The sequence below is a fragment of the Benincasa hispida genome, chromosome 4 (genome assembly GCF_027475165.1).
Source record: "Benincasa hispida cultivar pf3 chromosome 4, pf3_genome.v1.1, whole genome shotgun sequence".
Classification (NCBI taxonomy): Eukaryota; Viridiplantae; Streptophyta; class Magnoliopsida; order Cucurbitales; family Cucurbitaceae; genus Benincasa; species Benincasa hispida.
Genome location: NC_143481.1, coordinates 21,126,388 through 21,131,178, shown reverse-complemented (window position 1 = coordinate 21,131,178; position 4,791 = coordinate 21,126,388).

Sequence of the window (4,791 nt, the reverse complement as noted above, 5' to 3'; positions counted from 1 at the left end):
GGTCATCGAAGTTGGCCGAGCGAAGAGGGTCTTCAGAGTATGTCGTAAGAGTTGTTTGTGTGAAGGTGGTTGTCAGAGTTATTATCGGAGGTGGTTGCTGAAGCTCGGAGTTGGTCATCAGAGTTGGCCACTGAAGGTAGTCGCCAGAGTATGTTAACGATAGCAGCTAATGGTAGCCAATGGGTGGAGCCATTGAAAACATTAGAGGGAGTGAAAGAGTTGAGGTAAGTTAAAGTGAGAGTTGGTCAAAAAACCCAACTCAACTCCACCAACATTTAAAGTTGGCGGGACAAATATTGAGTTGGTAATTTTTACCAACTCAACTCAATGCATGTTGGTGTGCCAAACACCCACTTATTATTTTTGTTTTGTATCAATTTAAAATACTTGATTTATCTACTATATATGTCTAATAATTAAAATCTCATAAAACTCAAATGTGAAATAAATATCCATGATATTTATTACAAACATTAAACACAAATTCATCAATCCTAAAAGAATGTGTGTATATATATATATATATATATATATCTTGTTTATTTATTTATTTATATGTAATTTGATTTGGGTTTGGTCAACTCAATAAAAATTTATTCAACTTGGATCTGATTCAATCCATTAAAAATTTTTTTTAACCAAATCCAACTCAATAACAAAACTAATCTAATCCAATAACAATTTTAATTCAGTAGTCTGAGATATTAGAGTTATGGATCATTTGAATACTACAAACAGTTATATCACACTATCATTTCATCAATTGCATAAATGATAGAGCCTAAATAAAAGGTAGATTAAATTTTGGAGATTGGAATTAAAATATCTTCAAGTTTGAAGAGTAAACACATTTCATCTTTAAAGTAATTTGTATTTGTATTTATTTTTTTAAAATCTAACTTTTGTTCTCAAGGTCCTCTAATTGATAGAATCTCATGTGACCATGTTCAGCATGATTTTTTAAAAATATTATTATTATTATTTTTTAAAGGAGGATGTGAGGTGCATTGCATGAATTTCCCCCCTCCCAAGTCATACTTAGTTGGCATTTTTAAGAATAAAATAAAATCTACCAGTTTCAATATAATTTGAAATTTAAGATAAGTTTCTCATAAAGATATAGCCTTCAATTCATCCTAAGTGGTATTGAATTTTCTTTTAATAAAAAAACCCTAATTACTAATGTCCTTTTCAATTGAGATATAATACATTTTATTTTAATTCTATGTTTGAAGAACTACACCCAAATTCAAAAATAATCTTTTAATTACAAAAAAGTACTTAGATTGTAGTAAGTAATTGATGGTTTTTTTTCCCCTCTTTCTGGCCAAAGATACTCTTAGTATAAGATTGCCAATTTTTTTTTTTTTCTTTTTTTAAATTTTGCATTATTTTTAAAAAGTAATAAAAAAATTGTTATGGTGGGTATTAAATTGATGGGAAAATGAAATATCAATATCTAATGAGTATGTCTCAAGAAACAATGGAATATTAGAGTCCACTCTTATTCTTTCCTTTCTTACTTTTCATCCACCTTTTTTTATTTTTTTATTTTCTCCTGTTGGGTGTTGACCCAATTGAGTGCTTCACAGCTAATTTGTCACTCTCAATTTAAAGAACTCCTTTCTTAAATTTAGTATAACTCAATCATTTTAATGCAAGTAATAATCATTTGGTTTTTAGTTTTTGTTTTTGAGAATTAAATCTATAAATACTATTTCTATCTTCAAGTTTAATCATTTATTATCTACTTTTTACCAATATTTTAACAAAACCAAACTAAATTTTGAATACTAAAAAAACTAGCTTTTAAAAATTTGTTATTATTTTTTAAATTTGGCTAAGAATTCATCATTGTACTTAAGGAAGATGCAAATTATTATAAGAAATGAGAGAAAATAAGCTTAATTTTCAAAAATAAAAAACAGAAAACAAAATGGTTACCAAACGAGATCTTAATGTTTGGATTTGCGATTTTAAAAGTGAGTTGGTACAATTAGAAGTGATCTTTAATGACTTAAAGATATATTTGAGAGTATTTTTTCAACTAAATACTTAATTATAATTAGATTTTTAAAAGTGTTATAAATCATGTTAATATTTGATTTTATACTTCTACATTTAAATTTAATTAGAAGTATTTTTAAATAACTAATGGTTGTTTTGCATTGTAGTTTTAGATCCAATAAAGGTGTATTTAGTTAAAAAATCAAGGTTAAAACTGTATATCTTGAAATTTAAGGATCAAATTGTAATAAAACTCATAACATTTTTTAAATCAATGGACAAAATTGAAATCAAACGAAAATTTAAAGATTAAAAGATAACATTTTGAAACCTAGGTATCAAATGGAAACTAGAACTAAATCAGAGGGGCAAAAAGGTATATTTTTCTAAATATTATATTACATCTAATTATGTAAAATGTCAAATATTTAGACATTTATTAAATTATGATATTGTATTTGGGGTTGACAAAATTTTTCACGGGGTCGAGTCCCCACGGGGCCTGCCTCAATCTTGGTTTGACCGAGGATGGAGGTAAAACCAGGGACCTTTTTAGGGTCTTATCTGGGGATGGGGACAGGAAGGTATTCCTACCCTACCTCGACCCCGATTATATATATATATATATTAGGTATTTAACTTTTTACATTTAGCCTAGTTTTTAATTTAATTCAATCTAAGCCCAACTAAAGTGTTCAAACCCAAACCCAAACCCAACCTTAATTTGGCTCATATTAGGAATTAATTAGGAATCCTACGAGAATTAACAGGAGAAATGAGGAATGGGTCCCTGTAGGATCTGTTTCCCCGATGGAAATCTAGGTGGAGATGGAAACGAGAACGGGGTAAATTTCTCCATCGGAAACGGGGACGGAACCCCTGGTTGTCAACCCTAATTATATCGGTCTATTGGGCAAATATTTCAAAATTTTCATTTAGCCAGCGTTTGGATATTGGGCCGGGTTGGGCTTACACCAACATTGATTCTGGGTGTCAAATATTGCCCCAATTGGATTATCCAATTAACGTTGGGCCTCATAATTTAATAAGTAAAGGAACTCTTTGGTCAAAATGAAAAAGGTTAACTGGGCTAATTTGAACTTTATATTTTAGAAAATATTCAAAATCTTGAAAATTTTCAACTTGATATATTTTAAGCCTAGACCATCTTTCAAAATATTACTTTATCCATGGGAGAATTTTTAAAATTATAACAAATTTGTAAAATGAAAAATTTATGGCAACTCCTTGTTTGAAATAACTTGGTTTATTTTTCAGCTAGATTGTTAAATCTCTACCTCGTTTGGAAATACAGTGAACGACAAGGTTTCAAACAACAAGTATGATTTGAGTTTTTTTCTTCCTAATTTTAACATAAAAAACCATAGAATATAATTATCTTTTAGCCTTTCTTTTCAAATTAGCTTATAGTATTGGTGCTTCCCTGTGAAGCACAGATACTTCATATGAGACGAAAAATCTTTATCAGACACGTATCAGATATCGATACTTCCAGATATTTCTTAGATACGTATTCGATGGGCGATTTAATGTATCTATTTTTACGCTTACTTTTTTTAAAGAAAAAAGACAAACAACTCATCTGATTTTTTTCAATCTAAAACTAAGTAACCTATTTTTTTAAGCAAGAGAAAATGTACCTTTAATGTGTCAGTATCCTCGTTTTTTTGGAAATATATATTAAAATAATATATAAAAAATGACGTATCCTTCAACGTTTCTGTATCTTAGTTTTTTAGAAATTGATGAATTGCTGTATTCAATCGTATATCGTGTAACTATATCCGTGTCTGTCCTACTAAAGTCTTGGCCTTCTATTTGGACTTAAAGTGGCCTTTAAGATGAGTTTATTAGGTTGAATCAAATTTTTAAATATTTGTTAAAGCGATTCATAATAACTCTCCAAAATTTTAAATTGAGATTATTTTAGATGAGATTAAAGAGTGGATTATTTGGATTAACATCATGAGTTTATTTTTATATCTACATCTTGTCATAGAGGTTGCTCATTGTGGTTTGAGGCCGATCTTTGAGCTGTTCAATTTTGATGTAGTTATTTTGTTGAAGAAGTTTTGTAAATTGAAAAGGAAATAAATCTTATGGATAATGTTTTTTTTTTTTAAAAAAAAGTCTTTTCTTGGATTTTTAAGAAAATAAATTTAACAGATTAACGATAAGAATTTTTTTTAGTGATATTACAAAATTTTAAAATGAATTATAAAGAAGATAAATTTGGCATTAAAAGATAATTTTTATTGCATAAATATATCATATTCTTTAAGATGCCATTGAATCATAAAATTTAAAGAAAAAAATAAAAGAACATTATCAGAAAACCGATGTGAAAGACCGAAAATGTTTATTAATAAAAAAAAGAAAAAGAAAAAGAAAAAGAAAACACAAATTTGGCATCAACAATATCCGTAGAGATGAGGATGGATGTGTTATCTGCTAAGGCTTTAGGCCTCTTTAATCGGTTAGACTTAAAATTATAAAAAAAAAGTTTATTATAAATCTATTTTAGTTATTATATATAAAATATGACGTTTCTATTTTTATTCAACAAACAATGTAACCTACGTAATGAATTTTTCCTTAGTCCTCACTAATGTAAAGACAAAATATAGCATTTAATATACACTTAATTATAAATTTGATATTTTCAAAAGAAGTATAAATTTGACATTAGAATATTAATGTCATTCAAATTACCATTAATGATATATTCTATGAAGCATATATAAAGATACGACTATACGATAT